The sequence below is a fragment of the Ursus maritimus genome, unplaced genomic scaffold (assembly GCF_017311325.1).
Source record: "Ursus maritimus isolate PB19 unplaced genomic scaffold, ASM1731132v1 scaffold_4, whole genome shotgun sequence".
Lineage (NCBI taxonomy): Eukaryota > Metazoa > Chordata > Mammalia > Carnivora > Ursidae > Ursus > Ursus maritimus.
Genome location: NW_024426552.1, coordinates 82,790,658 through 82,815,776, shown reverse-complemented (window position 1 = coordinate 82,815,776; position 25,119 = coordinate 82,790,658). Strand labels below are relative to the sequence as shown.

At 35.9% G+C, this 25,119-nt stretch overlaps 1 long non-coding RNA gene across 1 annotated transcript in view; it reads right to left on the bottom strand.

The window, feature by feature from the left end:
- Positions 1-25,119, bottom strand: part of LOC103676111 — a 324,895-nt gene that overhangs the window by 127,825 nt on the left and 171,951 nt on the right. Inside the window, exon 3 of the long non-coding RNA XR_005832234.1 lies at positions 15,223-15,707. This is a non-coding gene — a long non-coding RNA (uncharacterized LOC103676111). The remainder of the gene's footprint in view (positions 1-15,222; positions 15,708-25,119) is intronic.

The window sequence follows — 25,119 nt, the reverse complement described above, 5'->3', positions numbered from 1 at the left end:
AATTTGTATGGAAACAGAAAGGGCCCCGATTCTCCAAAGAACTGTTGAAAAGGAAAAACAAAGCTGGGGGCATCACAATGCCGGATTTCGAGCTGTACTACAAAGCTGTGATCACCAAGACAGCATGGTACTGGCACAAAAACAGACACATAGACCAATGGAACAGAATAGAGAACCCAGAAATGGACCCTCGGCTCTTTGGGCAACTAATCTTTGATAAAGCAGGAAAAAACATCCAGTGGGAAAAAGACAGTCTCTTCAATAAATGGTGCTGGGAAAATTGGACAGCTGCATGCAAAAGAATGAAACTTGACCAATCTCTCACACCATACACAAAGATAAACTCCAAATGGATGAAAGACCTCGATGTGAGACGGGAATCCATCAAAATCCTAGAGGAGAACATAGGCAGCAACCTATACGACATCGGCCAAAGTAACCTTTTTCATGACACATCCCCAAAGGCAAGAGAAACAAAAGATAAAATGAACTTGTGGGACTTCATCAAGATAAAAAGTTTCTGCACAGCCAAGGAAATAGTAAAAAAAAACTAAGAGGCAGCCCATGGAATGGGAGAAGCTATTTGCAAATGGCACTACAGATAAAAGACTGGTATCCAAGATCTACAAAGAACTTCTCAAACTCAATACACGAGAAACAAATAAACAAATCAAAAAATGGGCAGAAGATATGAACAGACATTTTTCCAATGAAGATATACAAATGGCTAACACACACATGAAAAAATCATTAGCCATCAGGGAAATTCCAATCAAAACCACACTAAGATACCACTTATGCCAGTTAGAATGGCAAAAATTGACAAGGCAAGAAACAACAATTGCTGGAGAGGATGTGGAGAAAGGGGATCCCTCCTACATTGTTGGTGGGAATGCAAGTTGGTACAGCCACTCTGGAAAACAGTGTGGAGGTCCCTTAAAAAGTTAAAAATTGAGCTACCCTATGACCCAGCCATTGCACTACTGGGTATTTACTCTAAAGATACAGACGTAGTGAAGAGAAGGGCCATATGCACCCCAATATTCATAGTAGCATTGTCCAAAATAGCTAAATCATGGAAGGAACCGAGATGCCCTTCAACAGATGACTGGATTAAGAAGTTGTGGTTCATATATACAATGGAATATTACTCAGTATTCAGAAAGAACGAATTCTCAACATTTGCTGCAACATGGAGGGCACTGGAGGAGATAATGCTAAGTGAAATAAGTCAAGCAGAGAAAGACAATTATCATGTGATTTCTCTCATCTATGGAACATAAGAACTAGGATGATCGCTATAGGAAGAAAGGGATAAAGAAAGGGAGGGTAATCAGAAGAGGGAATGAAGCATGAGAGACTATGGACTATGAGAAACAAACTGAGGGCCTCAGAGGGGAGGTGGGTGGGGGAATGGGATAGACTGGTGATAGGTAGTAAGGAGGGCACGTATTGCATGGTGCACTGGGTGTTACACGCAACTAATGAATCATCGAACCTTACATCGGAAACCGGGGATGTAATGTATGGTGACTATCATAATATAATAAAAAAACATTTAAAAAAATATGTCAGACTGCAGTCCAAATTATACTTACATGCGGATATACAAATATATGTACAGATACATATACAGATATAAACATAGATCTGATATTTATTCTACACAGATACCCAACCCCTCATGTTCATTCTAAGGAAGAAAAGGGTCAGTCAGTCAGTATTAGCAGAATCAACTGTCTGAATTTTACGTCTGAGTAGGAGATAGTTTTAGTAATTCTTTGTGGCTTTTCTCCCATTATTGAAATTTTCCTGGCTGCTATATTCTCAACGGTGATTTTGTTGGAAAGTATAACATCAGTAATTACCGTATTAGCTCACACAAGAATTAGACAGGGTGTGTGCTTTGTAAATGTCATTTGATATTTGCATGCAGCATTTAAATTCCTCCTAATGTTAATGCGCCACAGAGATCTTTGTATTATTTCTGAGATGTTTCTTTTGTTAATTTTGATACCGCTTACTACAGGCATTTCAGGAGTTAGTGGAAAAGTTAGACTTTTTGTTTTATAATGCCACAGACACTCAGTAAGCTTAATAAAGAAATGAGAATTCGAGAATTATGTGAGGAGATTTTAATCTCTGATTTACTGTTTCCTTGAATTAATTATTGGAGAAGTAGAACAGGCTCCCAAAATCTGATCCTCAGAGTTCAAGGGAGGGCAAGAAATAAGACAAGTACAGGCAGACATAGCGAACTGCAATACAAGTTGATTAAATATCACAATAAATACATCTTTCCATGCAATGTCTTTTGAATTTCACATTTAGTTTTTAGGTTTCTGTGAATGATGTCATTGGAATGGCAAATTTCCCCAGAGTTAGAAGTAGAAGCATGTGGGGTACATGAAGTTTCACTTACATTTGGATTCTTCCTTATATTTGTCTATTATATCTTATATATCTTATATTTGTCTAATATATCACCTATTTTGGCACTTGGCATCATTTCTTACTATTATCTTCAGTGATCAGTGTTTATTTCCATGAATGGACTTGTTCATCTTGCAAATCTTATGTGACTTTAAATATTTTTAATTCTATTTTTTATTTTTTGAGGAACCTCCATCGTGTTTTCCACAGTGGCTGCACCAGTTTATATTCCCACCCACAATGCAGGAGGGTTCCCTTTCTCCACATCCTTGCCAACGCTTGTTATTTCTTGTCTTTTGGTAATAGTCATTCTAACAGGTCTGAGGTGGTATCTCTTTGTGGTTTTGATTTGCATTTTACTGGTGATAAGTGACGTTGAGCATCTTTTCATGAGTCTGTTGGCCATCCGGATGTCTTCTTTGAAAAAACGTCTGTTCATGTCTTCTGCACATTTTTTAATTGGGTTATATGTTTTTGGTCTTGGGTCGTATAAGTTTTTTATATATTTTGGATACTAACCCTTTATTGTATATGTCATTTGCAAACACCTTCTCCTATTCAGTATGTTGTCCTTTAGTCTTGCTGATTGTTTCCTTTGCTGAACAGAAGGTCTTTATTTTGATGTAGTTCTGATAGTTTATTTTTGCATTTGTTTCCCTTGCTTCAGGAGACATATCCAGCAAAATGTTACCAGGGTCGATGTCAGAGAAATTACTGCCTGTGCTCTCTTCTAGGATTTCTATGGTTTCAGGTTTCACATTTAAGACCTTAATCCATTTTGAGTTTCTTATTGTGTATGGTATGAGAAAGTCAACCAGTTTCATTCTTTTGCAGGTAGCTGTCCAGTTTTCCCAACACCACTTGCTGAAGAGACTCTTTTCACATTGTATATTCTGGGCTCCTTTGTTGAGGATTAATTGACCATATAAGTGTGAGTTTATTTCTGGGCTCTCTATTCTGTTCTGTTGATCTATTTTTGTGCCAATACCATACTGTTTTGATGACTACAGCTTTGCAGTACATCTTGATATCTGGGATTGTGATACCTCCAGCTTTTTTCTTCTTTTTCAAGATTGTTTTGGCTATCTGGGGTCTTTTGTGGTTCCATACATATTTTAAGATTATTTGTTCTAGTTCTATGAAAAATTCTCTTGGTATTTTGATAGGGATTGCATTAAATCTGTAGATTGCTTTGGGCATTTTAACAATATTTGTTCTTCTAATTCATGAGCATGGAATATCTTTCCATTTATACTTGTGTCATCTTCAGTTTCGTTCATCAGTATTTTAGTTTTCAAAGTAGAGTTCTTTCACCTCCTTGGTTAAATGTATTCCTAGGTATTTTATTATTTTTGGTGCAATTATAAATGGGATTGTTTTCTTAATTTCCCTTCGACTACTTTATTTTTAGTTATAGAAATGCAACAGATTTCTGTATATTGATTTTGTATCATGCGACCTTACGGAATTCATTTATCAGTTCTAGTCATTTTTTGGTGGAGTCTTTAGGGTTTTCTATATATAGTGTCATGCCTTCTACAAATAGTGAACATTGTACTTTTTCCTTACCAATTTGGATATGTATTATTCCTTTTTCTTATCTGACTGCTATGGCTAGGACTCATGGTACTATGTTCACTAAAAGTTATGAGAGTGGACAGCCTTCTGTTTCTCCTGATCTTGCGGGAAAGGCTCTCAGTGTTTTGCCATTGAGTATGATGGTAGCTGTGGTTTTTCTTATATGATCTTTATTATGTTGAGATATGTTCCCACTAAACCAGATTTATTAAGGGTTTTTATCATGAATGGATGTTGTACTTTGTCAAATACTTTTTCTGCATCTATTGAAAAGATCATATGGTTTTTATCCTTTCTCTTCTTCATGTGATGTGTCATGTTGATTGAATTGTGAATACTGAACCACTCTTGCATCCCAGGAATATAACCCACTTGATTGTGTGAATGATTTTTTTAATCCCGCACTTGTATGTGTGAACGATTTTTTTAAATGTATTGTTGGAATCACTTCGCTAACATTTTGTTGAGGATTTTTGCATCTATGTTCATCAGAGAGAGATATTGGCCTGGAGTTTGTTGTAGTGTCTTTATTTCATTTTATAATCAGGGCAATGCTGGCTCACAGAATGAATTTGGAAGCTTATTTTCCTCTTTTATTTTGTGGAATAGTTCGAGAATAGGTATTAACTCTTCTTTTAAATGGTTGGTAGAATTCACCTGTGAAGCCACCTAGCCTTGGACTTTTGTTTGTTGGGATATTTTTATTATGATTTAATTTCATTGCTGGTAATTGGTCTGTTCAAATTTTCTATTTCTTCCTGATTTGGTTTTGGGAGGTTATATTTATATTTATATATATATTTATATTTCTTCTAGGTTGTCTAATTTGTTAGCATATAACTTTTCATAATATTCCCTTATAATCCTTTTTATTTCTATGGTGTCAGTTGCTATTTCTTCTCTTTCATTTCTGATTGTGTTTACTTGAGTCCTCTCCCTCTCTTTTTTGATGAATCTGGCTAAAGGTTTATCAATTTTGTTTATCTTTTCAAAGAACTAGTTCCTGGTTTCATTGATCTAATCTATTCTATTTTTTAGTTTCTATTTCATTTATTTCTGCTCTAATCTTTATTATTTCCTTACTTTTCTTGGTTTTTGGGTTTACCATATGATCCAGTAATTCCACTGCTGGGTATGTACCCAAAGAATATAAAACACTAATTTAAAAAGATGAATTCACCTCTATGCTTATTGCAGCATTATTTACAATAGCCAAATTATACAAGCAGCCCCACTGTCCATTGATAGATGAATGAGTAAAAATATGGTATATACATATAATGGACTATTAATCAGCCATAAAAAAGGAACAGAATCTTGCCCTTTTCAACAACATGGATGGATCTAGAGGGTATAAAGCTAAGTGAAATAGGTCAGTCAGAGAAAGACAAATACCATATGATTTCACTCATATGTGGAATTTAAGAAACAAAACAAACGAACAAAGAAAAAAAGAGACAAACCAAACAACAGACTCTTAACTATAGAGAACAAACTTATGGTTACCAGAGGAGAGGTGGGTGGGACGGGTGAAATAAGTGAAGGGGATTAAGAGTACACTTATCATAAGGAGCACTGAGTAATGCATAGAATTGCTGAATCACTATATTATACACCTGAAACTAATATAACACTGTATGTTAACTATATTGGAATTAAAATTTTTTAAATAATGAAAATAAAGTAAAAAAAAGTATTTTAAAATTATGTGGATGAGTTTGTTTGTTTTTGTCATATAAAGGATCTTGCATAGTAATCCTTTGACCAAATTTGATACTTTGATACAAATTTGCAGAATCCTCACTGGGGCTCTTAGTCATGTACTCATTGGTACATTCACCCCCCTACTCCCTTAAAATTAATAATTCAATGTGATCTTACAGAATGCCTTAGGATTTTATAACTTCTCCTTTAAAAAGCTTATAAAAGTTTTAAAACTGTAATTCAAAACAAAATCAAAGAACACAGATAAACAAAAAATTTTATCTTCTTAAAATGAATGTTCATAGTCTCTTCCCCCAACTCCTGCAAAGGTAGGGATTATCAACATCAGGGTTAGATCTTTTTTCTACAAATATATATATATTCTATAAATATATATTTGTAAATATATGCATAGTATATTGTATAATACATATTCTATAAATATATATTCTACTAATATATATTTGTATATATACAAATGTTTGTAGAAAATGTAAATATATGCATAAAAATTTATGCATATTTATATATATTTGTAGAAATACATATTATTTATATATATGTATACACACATATACACACACAAATATTTTTTCACAAATCTAGGATCACATATTAAATGTTACTTTATTTTATTTTTGAAGATTTATTAATTAATTTTAGAGAAAGAAAGAATGAGTGGGGGGAGGGGCAGAGGTAGAAGAAAAGGGAAAGAATCTCCAGTAGATTCCCTGCTGAGCATGGAGCCTTATGTGGGGCTCAATCTCATGACTCTGAGATCATAACCTGAGCTGAAACCAAGAGTCAGGCACATAGACTGAGCCACCCAGGTGCCCCAATATGTTATTTTATTATATGAATTTTTTTACTTCACTATTTATCCTGAATATACTTCCTATCCTATAACAACTTAAGAAATTATATACTGTCCTAGAATATCATTTGTATTAGATGCAAAGAAGTCTAATGTTTGCAAATATCATAATTTAATTGAACTATTCTCATCATTGGATAATTTGGTTATCTCTAACATAGTGGCTTTATCACCAATAACCTTTTGATTTGCTTACCCTAGTACATATTTATTTTATTAGTACAGAAATTTTTGAAAAGTATTAGAAATACCCAAATTTTAGCATTCTTTGATTCTTACATAACAGTCCACCTTAATTTTGCTCATCCTAAACAATAATCCATAACTCATTTGAGTAGGCCCTTGTGGAATCACCTGTTTGCTCGGCATTCAACTCAACTTTTTGCCCACTTGGCAATGCCTCTTTTCTACACTCCCTCTTGCTCTCATCCTCTATCTTCCAAAAAAATCTACTTGCATGTATTTCATTAATAGGAAGGCATATTTAATTAATAATAACTTAATGTTTTTCTTCCTGAGATTATTTGCATTTTAACAGGGATCAGGTCCTTTTATTAAAAAGATGAGACTCTACTGGAGGAATTGTAGGCATCTGCCAGAAGGCTGGGAAACACCCTTATAAACAAATCATATAATGTATTGCTTATTCTTCTTATTTTAAGGTTTTGGGAATAATGTTAGCTGCTATTTATTCATCAGTTAAGTTGTAAATAGGCCTGATATATCTTGAGTCCTTCATATGAGTCAAGGTGGCAAACTAGAGAGTTAGCAATCTCAGGCAAAGAAGACATGTTGTTGTAATGCTGGGATGTCCGTTAGATCGCTGACTTTATTTACTTTTGCTGCCAATTCCTTCATATACAGGAAAAAGCACAGTCTTACAAAATCAGGAAAATTTGTACTGAATTCAAGTGGGGAAAATGAGAAATAGTAGTAGACAGGAAAAACTTCATTCCCATTACACACACACACACACACACACACACACAATATGAATGAGATAAGGCTCTACCAATAGTCCAATAAGAAGCCAATCATTTAAGTGAGTTATTATTATAAATGTAATAATAGAATAATATACATAGTAAAATGGAACCAGAACAGCCATGAACTCAGCTTGAAGAGGTCAGTTAAATCCTCACACAAGAGACACTGCTTGAGCAGGGTTTTGAAAGAGAAATGAGTTTGCTAGGTATCTGGGAAGAGAGAAGGAACACAATGTGCAAAAAGGTGAAAGAACGTATTAAGTTCAATAAACTGCAGATATTACGATCTTAGAGTACAAAGTGTTAGGCACAGAATAGCAGAAGATCAGATTGGAGATGTGGTCCTGGAATTATCATGCAGACTCTGTGTGCTGTGTTAAGGAGCTGGGGTTCTATTCTTTAGTCCAGTGGTTCATCATTCTAGCTACACATTAGTACTGTCTAGGAAGATTCTAAAAATACAGATGTCCAGCCCCCACCTACATGTGTTTGAGGGGGGAGAGAGATGCTGGTTCAACCTTGGATGTGGCAAGTTGGGAATACCTATGGGGCATTAAACGTGGGGATGGAGAGATCCCATGAATGGCTGGATATATGTCTGGAGCTTTGCAGAAGTCTATGAGCTCTGAATTTTCTGTGGGTACAGAGAGTGCATGGTTCATTAGCCTAAGTATAGGTAAAGCTACACTTGAGCCCCAATATAACAACCTATTAGTTCTGTTATTTTGGGAAAGTTCCTTCTCTCTGAGCCTCAATTTCCTAATTTGGAAATGAAGATGCTTGGGAACCAAAGGAGATCATAAATGAGAGAGTCCTTTGTAAAGTTTTATGTGGCCATGTAGCCTCATTATTATCTTTAACAACAGAAGAAAATATCAGACCAGTAACAAGTGATCTGTCCTCAAGTCTCATTTGTCATTTTCTACCCGGGTGATCTTAGGTGCTTGACATCACATCTTACACTTCAACAGTCATAAAATGAAAGCTGGACAAAATCAGTGGTTTTGCAACTTTGCTCAACGGAGCATTAGCATTTTTCAATGAGGTATCTCAGGGCCTCCCAAGAAATGGAAGAGTAGGGCATGGGGAAAATATAGCAGTCCTACTTTTAGTTGGTTTATTGTATATTGGACTTTTTTGTAAGGTTCTTTAAAAGAAAATGTGCTGAAGCTAAAAACAATGAAGTCTGAAAACTTCTGAGTTAGGTACTCTCAAGAAAATCTCCCTTCTGGAACATCCTATGGTTCTACAGTGTTCTAAATGGTCCACCCTCTCCAAATCCCTCCCCTCTCCACAGGGTTGTTTGAAGGAATATTTATGAAAAGGCTCTCAAGGATATGATATGATTTTTCTAAAGTTGTTTACTGACCATATCCAGAAACCAAGTGAAATTATACCTACATCTATATTCTGCCACATCACTGAATATTTTGTTCTTTATGTTTTATGTAGAAATATTATAGGTCAGGGATGGCAAATATTCATCACGCATGCCAACTCTAGTGGCTGCACAGGCTCTGCGATAATCTGGTGTCTATTCCTGTATTTGGGTTCCCTATGAAAGAATGCTTGATCGACTATTAATTTCTACCATAAGCATAGACAGAAGAACACAGGCACATATACTTTTTTCCATTCCTCTCAGAAGCAAAAACTTGGTTGCAGTGTGGCCAATACATCTTGATTCCCATATATGCCTCCAACTTTTACTTTTGCACATGGGGTTCTATGCCTGTGGGGAATGCTAACGTCACAGAGAAGCTCTCTCCTATGGCACCAAGGAATTCTGTCCTAGTACAAAAAAAAATAGTTGTGTTAAATAAATGTAAGGGAACCTCCTTGACCTGTTAAAGGGCATCACTTTAGTGGTGAAAGGCTTATCCTTAAGGTCAAGAAGAAGATAAAAGATGTCTGATTTCACCACTTGCATTCAACAGGATACTGGAGGTTTTTGCCAGTGTGATAAAGCAACATAAAGTTTCTGACAAAGGACTTTGATCCAGAGTATATAATGAATTCTTACAACTTAGTGATAAGAAGGTAACCCAATTAAACATTGGACAAAAGATCCTAACAGACATTTTATTAAAGAAGATATATAGATGGCAAATAAGCACAGGAAAATATGCTCAATATTACTGAGAAATCAAATAAAAACTGCAATGACATACCCCTACACATCCACTAGGATGGCTAAAATAAAAAAGATTGGCTATATAAAATGTTGGTAAAGACATGGAGCGACTAGAACTCCGATATGCTTTTGGTGGGAATGGTATGACAACATTGGGAGATAGTTTGGCAGTTTCTTAAAAAGTTAAACACATACCTATCGTATGACTCAAATATTTCACCCAGTCCTAGGTATCTACCCAAGAAAAACAAAAGCAAGGTTGACTCAAAGATTCGTATACAATGCTCATGGCTGCTTTATTTTTAATAGTCCAAAACTGGAAACAACCCAAATGTCTACCATCATCCTCTGTGCACTAGATAAATGAATAACAAATTGTGGTACATGCACAGAATGAAATATTTTCAGCAATAAAAGGGTACAATAATGATATATGTAAAAATAGAGATATATCTCAAAATAATTTTTTGAGGTGAAAGAGCCAAACAAAATATAGATACTATGTAATTATTCATATGAATTCTAGAAAATACAAATTAAACTATAATAATAGATCGGTGGCTGCCTTGGGACAAAAGGGGTGGGGTGGCAGGGACCAAAGAATAGCAGGAAAGGATTAAAAAAGACATGAAGAATTTTGGAGGGATTTGATGGATTTTGATGGATATGTTTATTGTTTTGATTGTGGTGATGGCTTTATTAGTCTATACAAATATAAAAACTAATCAAAAGATAATCTTTAAATATATACAGTTTATTGTATGTTAATTAGTCCTCAATAAAGTTGTAACAAAAATTAATTACCTGTCATTCTTGGTGACCATATTAGGCTTCTACTTTTACTTCATTAGAAAGAAGCCCATGACTTGCTATGAAACTTGACCAAGTTACTAACATCACTGGGATTCAGTTTTTCAATTTTAAGAAAGGGTTGCCTTCTACCATGACAAAAAATCTTTTTCATCATTTCTAGTCTATGATATATAAGCCACACTCGAGAACATGGAGGAAGTCCTAAACTTTGATACTTAAATCTTGATGATAAAAGAAAATTTTCCGGGATAAAGTTAGAGAGCCCGCATTACATATTCCATGTGCAGATGATGATTTAGGCTCTTGTACCATCAGCTCTATGGATTCTTCTAGTGATTTCTCAGTTTGTGAGGCATCTGTGAAAGATTATGTCCCAACCTAGGCCAACTCAGTCCCAGGATGACAAATCAATTGGCAGGAGGACTTGAGGGAACCTGAAGCCTTTGGGTCACTTGAGATTTCCCTTTAGGCTTATACACTAGTATACATTTATAGTATTCATGAGCTTGACATTGATGTGGGCTGAAAAACCTAAATGCTTTAAAATTCTGTTCCAAAAATCTTTCTCAAATGTTTACAGACAACGCTCTCTGGAATGATAAGAATTGAAAGGAATGTGAATAATTTTACTAATATTAATCTATGCTCCAAAAAATAATTTTAAAGCCAAACAAATAAATAATGCTAGCATTTATTGAATGCTTATTTAGTTCCAGGCACTGTGCTTAATGTTTTGCATATTATGTTATTTAATCCTCAAAACTATTCAAGACTATTATTTACTTTCTTACAAACAAAAACAACAACAACAAAAACAAAACCTGAAGCATGACACTGCTGAGATACATGCCCAGCATCACACAGCTAGTGAAACACCAGGCAGGAACTAGTCTCACTACAGTATTTACAGATCATGATCTGAACCCAAGCCTTGACTTTTGGATTCTGTTCCATTACACGTCCCAGTGTCAGCACACACACCCACGTGGTCCATCTGATTATGTCCATCTGAGGACATAATCAGATGACAAAGAAAACATCTGCATTGATAACGCCACCTTCGATAAAAGTTTCAAAAATAATTTTTGTAGGTATGGTACTTACCATTTATAGGTATATCCTAAATGTCAATCAAATTAATACTGTTTTTTAAGATCAACATAAAACTGACTCAACACTTCTATCCCTTCAGGAATTGGAAATCCGTGCTCTTTCCCCACCACCCCACCTTCAGAAAGATGTTTATTAACTGGTGCTTTCATGTAGGTGAGTAGTTCTCATTTTCTATTCTTGCTAAACTCTGAGTCTTACTGTTATCTCATCCCCAGCAGTGATTCTTTTTGTTCTGTCTTACACAAAACAGGAAGGGGCAAAGACTTTTGCTTGATTTCTTCAAAATCATGTCAATTATTTGTGTAGATGACTTCTCTGAAGTTTTAAGGCAATGGAAGAGGGCAGGTTCAGCACAAAGTTTCATAGAAAACATTTTAAAATTTAAAATTGTGATAACTTTCCAAGCTGAACAGTTAGCTAATACTTCCATATATTTCCTTTCAGAGTAAAAGCCTTGGTCCTCATCTTCCACACCATGGGCAGTCTTTTCAAAAACATTTACTTCCCTAAGAGGAATTCAGATGCCATCCACTAATATACACTTTTTAAAAATCCCATTTCATATTTAATGTACTAATACCTTGCTAATTTTGAAGTTACTTGTTTGGTAACCTTAACACAAACCAGAAAGTAACCATAAATGGCCTGTGGGAAGCCAAAGTTACCGTCTCAGGAAATTATTCATAAAAATAAAATTGTAGGAGAAGTAGCAGTAATGATCAAAATGATAATAAAAACATTCAAAGAGTTTGTCTTAAGTGAAAAAAAAAAAAACCCTCAAAAGCCAAAGTTCCTTTAGTAAAAATGCATAACTTCCATTTAAAAAAAAAACTGAGCTGTAACAAAGAACTATAAGAAAAGACCCTGGATATGACATGCTCTCAAATATGATAATACATCAATGGATTAACTTATCATATGATGAATCTTAGAAAATAGCAATCATGATAAAATAAGATGCACACAAAGATAAGACAAGTCTGCTGCACAAAGTGATAGGAAAGAAAAAAAGGAAACTAGGACATTACTGCAGAAAAAAACAAAAAACAACCACCACTGGAACATTAGAGCCTTGAATTCTTCTTCTAACTAGTAACTAATACAGGCAGTATGAAGTTTTTAATTCAAATCTCCGAAATTCACTATTAGTTTTATTTATTTTATTTTATTTTATTTTATTTTATTTTATTTGACAGAGAGAGAGAGAGCACACACGGGGAGCAGCAGGCAGAGGGAGAGTAAGAAGCAGGCTCCCTGCTTAGCTCCCTGTGATCATGACCTGAGCTGAAGGCAGACACTTAACCGACTGAGTCACCCAGGCACCCCCACTGCTGGTTTTAAATCCTACACCACCAGCTAGAAATCAGCAACTATATGATGTAAATTTTGTAAAAAAAAAAAAAAAATCTGGTTAATTTACCTATTTGACCACACATTTTAATAAACATAAATAAACATTGATTATTGACTGCCTACTCTGTACAGCAAAATCTTCAAGAAGAAGATGTCATTGACCTGGGCTTTAAAGTATGAATAACATTTACTATGTTTAGAGCCATGGGGATTCCAGAGGAGGTAGCACACAAGGAAAGGCACAAATGCACCAATTTTTATTCCACTAGGAGAACATAAGATCACCATGAATGGGTAGAGTATAGCTCCTATAATGAAAAGCCAAGGGGCCAGTACTCCAATGAATAAATGACTGAACATTCATTTAAGTTAAAATAAGTACTTCTTAGGAATCCTTATAGAGTGGATAAAAAATGAATTTTCTCTTTTTTTTTGAGGATGTTAGAGATGTTTGGGGAAGAGGATTCAACATTGAGGCAAGTTACTAGCAAAGATATGTACAAAGAAATCTAAACGAAAACACAGGACTGACCTGTGATATGACTAATACTATTGTCTAATAAAACATCCAGAACACATTTTTCTCCATGTATTTACATTATTATTTATTATATGCATGTTATGTTATTTATCAAGTAACTCCAGATAACCTGTATCACCTAGACTTAGTATACAAGGAAATAGATAATATCCTTGAGTAGTCTAGTGCCCATTCCCACAAAGAATGGATTCACCATATACCTAAAATTTTGGGCTCCCTTTCCATCCTCCTTCAATTGAAGACCTTGTTTAGCAAGACTTTGGAGCTAGAAGCAGTCCAGGGAACTTTATTCCTAGCAAGTCATCTTAGGGCTCTATCCATCCCCCTTATTTTTACATAATACGCTAATGTTTGAATATTGACGTTTCAAAACAATAGTTTCCTACAAATGATATAGCTGCAAGTACACACAATATTAACAATTCATTATATTTCATTTAGACCTCATGAGTGCTTTACATCAAGTCCTAACAAGATACAAAACAATATATTCTGAAAAGAATTGGATTCTACCTTTTGATATTTTAAGAGTACATTCTTTTCTCTCATGAATTCAAATGCTGTACTTTCTCATCTTAACTTCTATCAAACTGTCAAGATGATAACCATCTGTTTGATGGGTGTCTTTTTATTATGTTTGACACACTTTTAATTGTTTCTATTGATTTATTCTTCCTAGCAACTGTCTGTGGTGATCAGAATATTTAATGAATGACTTTCCTGCTTTGCCTTAAAGGAGATGGTCAAAGTAGTGTTCAAAAATGTATTTTAAAAAACAATTACCAAGACAGTATAATGAACTTTATACATGAAAAAGGTATAAAGTTTTTGTAAATTTGCTCTTGCTACCATAAAGAAACTTTAAGAATAAGATTTAAAGTAGATAGTTATCTAAAAAACACACACACAAACAAAATCACCTGAGCAAGCAATAGGGAAAGATAAAAATTTGATGACCAGCAAAAGTTTCCACAGTGAGCTCAGAAAATTAGCGACCAGTTTGCTGAATTAAACAAAATTTGTAAGGCAATTATGTTTTCCACTTGGATTGTCCCTTCCATCACTTTCTTCTTTCCCCCCTTTTCCTTAGCCAGGAAAGGAACAGTAGTAGAAATTCTGCAGAAATTCTTACACATTGCGAAAATTGCCCAATCGGCTTTTTAGAAGCTGTAGAAATCCGAATTACCATCAGATCTCAATAGGTTTTGGAAGCAGATTTACACAAATTTTATCTAGTTGCCAATTATGGCAAAACTGGATAACTTTCTGTCCTTCTCAACTATACGTCTAAGTTTTTGTACCTCAAAAATATACATTATACCAGGTTCTCTTCTAGAAACTTTTGTATTTTCCTGAAACCCAGTGATGTTCTTCCCCCTCCCACCACAACATCCCACTGTTCTGTGACTCTCTCCTTTAATCCCCCAGCACAGCTGTGCCAATAGGACTTTTCATGGAGGAAGTTCATGGGCTACCCCTGATCAACCAACCCTCTTGAAGACTGACTTTCTCCTCCAGTTTTGCTCCCAGGTGCCCAAAGCACCCACCTGAGCAGATATATCCTATATCTTCAGATGAGAAAGATAAATGAACTCTTTAGAGGGTAATATGAATTTTAAGATCGAAACTGAGGAAGAAGATCAAATCCCTCAATCTTTTCTACAGGACTAAAAAAAATTGTGGGTATGCTTACCTGATGGCAGTCAGTAATGCTCTCTCTGTGCAATGAAATTAATCTCAAAGCTGGTGTGAACCATGCCTGACTTCAGAACACCAGCTCCTTCTGCTGCTGTCTGCTATAATCGCCCTTCAGAGATTCTTCTGGCTTTGTGCTGTGGGCATTTACTTCCTGTAAAAATGGTTGAATACATGGTTTTATTTTGTGAAGGTTGACAAATTTAATCATATTATGTTCTCATAAAACTTGTACACATGTGAAACTGAAATTGGACATGATTAAGAGGAGTGCTTTCTGCCCATTTGCCCTTTGCATCTTATACCAGGCGCTGATATCTCAGGATGAGAGGGAATCTACATTTTAAGTCATTTGGGATGTTTTAGTAAGTCCTGAGTGAACAGGAAGGTTGGATGAGTCAACTAGAATTTCAGAATTGGCTGGACTTACTTTGGAGCGAGGACTTGCTACTGGCAACTGGGCAGTGATTCAGGAGATAGCTGCTACAAGAAAAAAAGATAAAGCATGAGGCTTACATGCTTATAATCAGCTTCTAATCTTTTTAAAGACAACCTTCATTCCTTGCAGTGGTTTCTTTTTCCATTCAGAGGGCTTCTGGATGTTAATTTTAATCTGATTTCATCAGGACACAAATGTGGGGGGAATGAAGGGCAAAACAGATGAGTAGCAGAGGGATTTTTATCTGAACCTCAATCACTTACTGGTGTCTCTGACTGAAAATACCAGAAAAATGAAAATGATGGAAATAGCTAAGAGCAGGTTTAAGAAGAGATGTTGGAATGCTCAAATCTAAAGAGAGTTATTAGATGAAGGAGAAACTTAGAAATCAGTAAATGTAATGTGAGAAGGAGAAGTTGGTAGAAGAAGAAGGGTAGGAGAGGGGAGGGAATCACGGAGAGAGGAGAACGGAAGAGAAATAGGGTGGAAGGTATGAATTTAATTACTTGATTAGAACTAGGTCCTCAGCTCTGATTAGAGCTAGGTCCTAAGCTCAGTTTTGCTGTCATAAAATGACCCCAATATCTCAGTAGTGGACAATAACATTTCTTTCTCTTATGCTACATGTCTATCACAGGTTAACTGCCAATTGGCAATTTGTTGTCTTCAGCTAGGATTTGGGCTGACTGACAAAGAGGACTTCTTGGAGTTTTCAGAGGGGAAAGAGCATGATAAAATCACAGGACAGAAGCATGGAGGGAGGCAAACATCACCTCTGCTCATATTTCATTTGTCAAAGGAAATCACAAGGCCAAACCTACTGTCGATAGGGTGGGAATGTATATTTTGAACAATATATAATTATCTAACACTATGTGATAGCTAAAAATGTTTTGATCTTCATAATAAGATAAATGCCACTTCCCCCTTCTTGGGTAGTATTGGCTGAGGCATTTTGTACAATGTCCTGCAGTTTAGGTTTTTCTGGTGATTTTCTCATAATTAGACTGGGGTTATGGGTTTTTTGGGGAGGAAGATCACAGATGAAAAGTGTTATTCATATCACATGATATCAAGGGTATATGTTATCAACATGACTCATCATTGTTGATATTAACCTTGGGGGAGGCTTGTCAGATTTTTCCACTTGGTTTTTCCTCTTTTCTACACTGTACTCTTTGGATGGAAAAAGAAACCACCACAAGGGAAACCACCACTATCCACAGCCCACACTTAAGGACTCTGGAGTTATGTTCCACATCCTTAAGGGCAGTTTCCCCTCTTCACAGGTGAGCAATCTGAGGTTTAAAGAGTTTAAGACCAAGTTGACACAGTTAAGTGGCATCAAGATTGAAACCCACATCTATCTGACTTATAAAATTATTCTTTTTTCAGTACTACGCAAAAAGAAGCATAAGAATAGGGAAATGGTTAGAAAAACAGAAGGATAGATCTATGAGTTGTTTCAGTGAAGTGTGTTGAAAGGCATGGCCCCTTGATACCAGAGACACTCAGATAATGATTCCTTAACTTGCTGCTCACTACCACTGAGACTGGAGAGTTATGTTCCTTGATGTTTATAACATTATCCCATTATCGTGCTGACATGGCCTACTAGTTTGTCTTTCTACAAATATACCCTGACTGCATTCTAATCATTAAACCACTTTTCAAAAGGGAAACCAAGTCTTTGGAGCATTGTGAGGGGGAGAGAGGATAAAAGTGATTTTAGCTTCACTTTGTAGGGCCAGAGGATAGATTCTAAGCTTCTAAATGTTTGTTGTTTTTTTTTTTTTTAAAGAGAGTTATAACTCTAGATCTGTCTAATAAAGAGAAGGAATGTTTCTGTCACAGAAATAGTTTTTAGACAAATGAGAAACTATCACTGAGACTGAGAAGCAGACCAATAGGATATTGGGGGTGGGTGAAAATTCTGTGAGGTTTTTCTTTTACCGTGGAGATATAATTTAATGCTGACATTTTAAGGTATGTGTCAGGTTCCATATCCAGTTTCTTGTGAAGAATCATTGACAATGCAGTTCAAAGATGGAAACAACCATGTAACAGTATTGAATTGTGTTTTCTGAGCTAGGATAAAATCCCTCTTCTGACAAAAAACTAAGTTACAGAGAATGTATAAAAATAAAACAGAGTTTGGGGATGTTCTATACATTTCATATGGTGACAAATCTTTTCTCTATCAATCTTCATAAACAGAATAGAGACTACGTGGTGTCTGAGTCATATGAGCATATCATATATTTAATTGTAATATTGTTAAGGACTTTTTTCTCCGTAGGTGCCCGAGGTTCTTGGTCACGCTGCTTTGAAGGATGAGGAGGTAGACCAGACAGAGTGGTGGGCAGCAAAGCAAGGTTTATTGGGCAATAGTAAAGTGGTAGTACAAAGCTCCCAAGGAGGGAGGGAACCGGAGAGGGTTGCTACCAGAGGGTCCCTATCCCCACCTGCCTGCCTTCCAATTATCCTTCATCAATATGATACTTTTGTATATGATTAGTTTAAATATTCTAACGTGCAGTAATTTCTAAGTAGACTGAGTGAGCTCTTGGCTGACAATAAGGAAGTCAAGTTATTTGCCTCTATTTCTTATGCTATAGAGACATTTATACTTTCAGAAATAATTTTCTTCTTCAATTGCCAAGATTACCTGGACTTTCTGAGGTTGTCATGTAAATCTTACACAAGGATTCAGCTTTTAGGGCAGGGACTGTTTTGTGTATCATTGTGTCCTAGCACTTGGTACATTCTAGAACACTACACACTCAAGTGTTTGTTAAATGAATATTGAACAAATATTTTCAAGAGAAAAGCACTGTGTAAATTTAAGATAGTCATAAAATACACAACTACATCTAAAATGAAAGGCTGTGTATACAGGCTAAGATCATTAATTTCCCTCAGATCAGAATAAAGTTTATTTTTATGAGACTTAAGTGGTGCAGGGTGAGACACCCCAAAACGTGTCACTTGGCATAAAGATTATTTTGAGTTAAAAGTAATAAATACTCAGCAGATGCAGGAAAAGCTGTTTGCCTCCCCCATAACTGCCTAAATTTAAGTTGGAAAGCAGAGCCTGCAACAGGAAGAGAGCTATTAAGGGAGACTCTCTACTTAAGGAACCTATCTGCATAACAGGGCAACTTTGTTTTTCCAAACATCTCCTTTCACCTTCTTACTAACTGAGCTTCCTCCCTTTGAGTCCTCAGACCCTCCACTTCTCAGCCGCTCCGGAAAACTTTCTATGGCCCCATTGTCTTTGGAATCTCTTGTCTATGTGGATTCCCCGTACACACAAGATTAAATTGGATTTTTTCCTGTCAATAGGTCTCATGTCAAGTTAATTCTAAGCCCAGCAAGAAGGACCATAGGGCAGAGGAGGGTCTTCCTCCCCTACAAGACCAAGTATAACAGAGTGTGTATCGTATAACCTGTGTGATAGCATGTTTTCTTCCGAGTATCCTGACCAAAGGCAAGAATCCCAAAGGTGAATACTGATTGATGTGGGAAACAAAGGCAAAAGAAAAAATTAAATTTCCTTACTTATAACCCATCGACAAGTCTTGAAACAGGCAGAGTGACTTCCTCTGGGAGCTCAGCTGCCTCAATATTGACACTTTGCTAAGGGCAAAAGGCAATCTTAGCCCCACCCCTCAGGATCCTGTGAGTATACTTCAAACATAGGAATTCCTTTGGAAACTTCCTTTACCTCTACCTCCCAAGATGTATGTTAGCAAGCATCCTCCAAGCATATGGCCCACTGATAGACATCTGCAGGTTCTCAAGACTGAGTTTTTACTGAACAGTAATAACTTCTAGATATTTATCTAAAATAAATCATCAGAGATTTTGTCAGAGATTAACATTTGAAGATAAAAGGATGTGCGTTACATAATAATACTGAAAGTTTTGAATAAAACATAAATGGTTAATAATACAGGATTGCCTAAATAAATTAGGAAATATTCATTCAATAGCTTATTATCCACCCCTTAAAATGAATTATCTATATATGCAGAGGAGCGGTGTTGAATCCTAGTTTTTCCACTTTCAAGTTCTGTGACCTTGAACAAGTGTCTTATTTAATTTAACTTGATTGTGCTCTAATCAAAGTTACACATGATCATAATTTTAAGAATCGAATTGTTGTATGGGCTTATTACAGAAAAACAGCAGAACTCTGACTGCCTTTTTCCAATTTTTGTTCTTTAGAGGCACCACTTTCAGCTCTTTTCACTGATTCTTTGGGTATTTGCCTCCATACTTCCACCACTCTAAAAGCAAGCAAGAAACAAGTTTGATTTTTTAGTTTAAGGCATTGTGCATTGACTTCCTACTATGGAAACATAATTTAGCTCTCCTTCACTGCCTCTATTTCCAACACACACACACTCTTAACTCTCTACTCTTTCTTCCCAACAGAGTTTTATCATAATTTTGATTATATCACTACAATGTGTATAGCATTATGACCACATAAACATAAGCCATAATGAGTCATATTGGATATTATTATTACTTTCGCTTTTCTAAACAAGTTTTGGTTTTCCTAATTGTTTTTAATTGTTTTTTTTTCTTTTGGGGGGGTGTTGTTGTTGTTTATTCTTAGCTTCCTATGTAATTGTAATTCTTTTATTCACAAACATTTCCCCAGTTACACAAGTCTCTTTTAGATACACACATATACATCAAGCATCAATTTCATCCTCCTAGAAAAACTCTCCCTCGCGCCTTCTGACTTCCCACATCTGGACCAGCTAAAGCTTAGCTGTTTTCCTGGGGCCTCCCTTTACCATAAGCCTGGGAATTCTCTTTCCCTCTTTTGCAAGAGATTTCCTCTTCTCCTGGATTCCATGTCTTCCTTTCTCTTAGTTTTCTTCGTTTTGTCAGAGCACAGACCCCTGAGAAGATGTTCATAGAAGATAAACTTTTTAACACTGTGGGTGTCTGAAATTTTAAAAACTTTACTCATATTTAACTAGTAGTTGCCTGGGAATAGAACACTAGACAAGAAATCACATACCCTCAGAATGATGAAGGCTTTGATATATTGCCTTCTAGATTCTAGAGTTGCAAATAAGAGACTCAGTAACAAAGGCTAACATTTTATCAGCACTGACTATGTGTCAGTCACACTTCTGTATGAAATGATGGTTATTATCTCAGGTAATCCTCACGGCAAACATGCAAGGTAGGTGCCATGTTTAATCTCTACTTTACAGATAATGGAACCTGAGACATAAGGTTGGAGTAACTTTCCCAGACTTTCAGGGCTACTAAGTCTGGGATTAGCATCCAGGTGAACCAGGTGGAAAGCTAATGCTCTTAACCATGCTTTACTGACAAATTGATCAGTGACCTTTTCAATGAAACATGAACTTTTAATTTGAATATTTTAATTATTTTTATTATTTTGCATTCAGTGTCCTAAAATTTCACAATGCTGTGTCTTGTGGTGGGTCTTTTTTCATTCATTATCACCAGCACACAGTGAGCCATTTTAATCTGGAAATGCTGTGTTTCAGTGCTGGAGAATGTTCTTGAATTATTTCTCTATTATTCCTCCCTTCCATTTTCTCTGTTTTCTGTTTCTAGATTCATGGATTGGTCCCCCTAATTTCCCTATACTCTGTCTGCTCTATTTTCTATAGCTTTACCTCTTTGCTCTACTTTGTATAAGACTTCTCTGACTTTATCTTCCAAAATTCCTATTGAATTTCTTAATTTCTCCTATCATATATTAATATCCAAGGACTCTCCTTTGTGTTCTCTGAATGTACTTCTTTAAAGCATTCAAGTTTATTTTCCCTCATCGGTTTATTATCTCATGCCTATATCTCATATTATTCATATTCATATCAATCAGAATATTTTGAGTTTTTAAAAAAGTTTCATCCAAGTTGTTGTTCTTATTTTCACTTGTATTTTATCTATGTAGTACCTGGTGGCCATAGACTATTTGTAGTAGAAATGTGACCAGAAGTTTTGTGTTGGTGGGACATCTGTGTAGTGAAATTGCTGGGCTGTTTCATTACGGAATTTTTGAAGTCTGTATCCTTCAGCTTTCCTCTTGGGCTACACTGATTCCTAAGTGATAAGTATTCCAGTCACCTGCCCATGTGGCAAGAGTCTGGTTGCCAGCATTTTGGAAGGCAAGTAGGTAAAGAGAACCTCAGTGTACACATGGTATCCACTTTTCCTGCTTATAACACAGCCCCCATACCTTAAATGCAGTGGTGTCTCCCATTTGAGGGATCCTCTGTTTTACCTTTTCCCTGGACTTAACATTCAGTATATTTCTGGGGAGGGGTTGGGGAGAGGAGAGGGAGAAGCATGTATGAAACAGGATTCCAGATCTGAGGCTTGAAAGGCTGCTTCAACACTATCACCCATTTCTCCATTTTTTTGCTACATCTTCCCTTCTTGTTGTCTCTCCTGAGTTTTGAGATCAGTTACAAACGGCAAAATAAACTGCTTTTCAAATTTTCTCACTACCAGATTGGCATTCAGCTCTCTTGAATTTATGCAATCAATTACACTTGTCCATCTGCCTTTTACTGCTCTCGTACTCTAAGTCGTGGTGTATATAAGCATTTTCAAAAATTCCCCTTTTGTCATTTTAGTCGGGTTTGAAGAGGTGACAAAGGCAAAAAGTGTGTGTGTGTGTGTGTGTGTGTGTGTGTGTGTGTTAGGGGGGAGGGCAGTACACCTGCCATTCCTAAACAGTACTTTCTGCTTAAGTGCTTTAAGCTTCAGTTTCCTCAAACGAAAATGAAGACAATAATACCTCTCGGGGTTGATAAGAAAATTAAATGACATTAAATGAGAGAAATGAACATTAAATCCTTGGACTAGTGCCTTTCACGTAGCAAGTTGGTCATTATTAATACATACTGACACGGTATCTTAAGGATAGACACTCAAATTAAGTTAAAAATTAAAACTTATTTAAATTAAAATTATGTTTAGAATAAAGATACAGAGATGGGTTTGGGGATCCATTTGCAAGAAAGATAGGAGGATCTCCACAACTGGAGATGCCTCTAGCTGCTATTCTTCCTATCACCCCCTCTCCCTGGACACAAGAATGTCCAATTTTTCTAGCTTCTTCTCATCTCTGGGTATCTCCTCTATTCTCTTGTTTCTCCCCCCAGACAAGCTTTCTCTGCTTACTTAAGGTGCTTACAGCTGAAAATGGCCTCAAGCTCCAGCATAGACCCTTACCTGCCTGACTCTTTCTGTTCCTCAATTCCATTTTCTCAGGTAGCATTGGTGGATTGGTCCTACTTGGCATAGAATTCATTCTTGTTCAGTTAGCCAGAAGTTGGAACCATGAGGTCATAGTGCTACAACCCCTTGCAGGCTATGGGATGAGGGTGCCATGGAGTAACGGGTACCTGAGATATTGCAATTTATAAAAAAATATATATTTGGTTATTCAGATGACCAAAGTATATTTCTCATACGTACTTGGTCTTTCTCCATGGTTCCTGACATATGGCTCCCAAAACTCTGGGAATTTTCTAAGTGTTAAATGTGATAAAGGTGTCTTTTGTTATGTTTATGAGGTGACTTTGGGAAACCTTCTAATGATGGGGGCTTGTTGCCAGTGAAACTAACCAAGTGATTAGAGCCTGGAACTTCTAGTCCCCAGTCCCAGACTTCTGGGAGGAGTGACAGGCTGGAGATTGAGTTGAGTTATCCATGGCCAATAATGTTTAGCAATCATGGCTGTGTAATTAAACCTCCATAAAAACTCAGAAAGCTTCTGGGTTGGTGAACACGTGGAGATTTGGGGAGAATGGTGCACTTGGAAGCTCCATGATCTTCCCATGTACTGTACCTTGCCCTACACATCTCTTGCATCTGGCTGTTCCTGAGTTACATACTTTTATAATACACTCATGATCTAGTAAGTAAAATGTTTTTCTGAGCTCTGTAAGCCGCTCTAGCAAATTAATCAAACCTGAGGAGGGGGTCATGGGAGCCTTTGATTTATAGCCAGTCAGTCAGAAGTACAGTAATCATCTAGGCTTGTGACTGGCTTCCTAAAATAGGGAGGGCAGTTTTGTAGGATGGAATATTTAACCTGTGGAGTCTGATGCTATGGGTAGGTAGTGTCAGAATTGAGTTGAACTGAGTTAAATTCTTGGGACACCCTGCTGGTGTCTGAGCATTGCCTGTTGAAGGTGTAGGGGACTACCTTCCCCAAACATTAGAAATTTGGATCCCAGAACACCAAAAGAGTACCTCTAGTGCTACTCATAATATAAACTTAAGAAAAAAGAGAAGGTTTTTAAAATGGTACATATGGAATATTACATGTTTAGCATGTATATGCTATATATACATGCTATATACATATATGTACATATATGTGCTAAATACTAAATATATATACACTCATGAGGTGTTGAAAGAGTTAAATGAGAAAATGCATATAAAGTATTTAGCATAATTTGTAACACATTATAAATTTGATAAATATTTTATGTTATATAAATACATAGAAAAAGTGCTAGAGGGAAATTCACCAAGATAGTATTTGTGATTTTTTTTTCCAAGTGTAGATATGGGTTATTTTAATTTTCTTATTTATACTTCTTTCCAATTTTTTTACAATGAACATGTATTTCTTATATAATCAGAAAAATAATTTTATGAACTTTATATAAAAAAAGAAATGGATATATAAAAGTATAGAAGTTGTTTTTATCTCCCAACTACCAGATCATTTACTTATTTGACAGCTTGAAAACACTTTCTAAAATAACTCATTCTTTATTATGTTCTTTTTTTCCAGTTTTTGAAATTTTTATGGTAAGGTGAGGGAACTTGAGAGTATGTGGGCCTTCTGATGGACGGGAGGATTTAAAAAGTTTGATTTTTCAGTTCTATGTATCAGAGTTTCCCAGTTAATATAGCTTTGAGCAAATATTCAAAAATAAGGACTTGCAACATAGGAAGAACTATGTCTAAAATCTTTATACCAAAATTATATATTTTAAAATATGACAGAATTAATACATTAACACATGTAATGAATCACTGTTATCTCTTTTCTGTTACTCTGGCACTCACTATCATCTTGAATATTATTTTCCTTTTTCAGGACAACGTAGCTTGTTTACCCGATTCCAGAGTATAATTGCAAACTCAGATTCTCAGAAAGGTAGATTAAATGTCATCATGTTTCCTTTTGTGCTGGGCCTTCCAGGAAGCTCAGAAGGAATCAAATCCCTAGTGAGGTTATTTTTGGCATGAGTGTTTTTTTAGTAATGTGGCCTCCTTCATATTCTTTTCCCTTTTCCTTGACCATATCATTTTTACTGACATTGTTTCATAAAAAATTTCAAGTACTTTTCTGGAATAAGGCATTATGTAGACAAACAAGTGAAACAATTTTCATATGCTTTTTCCAATGTACCTGTTGGTATA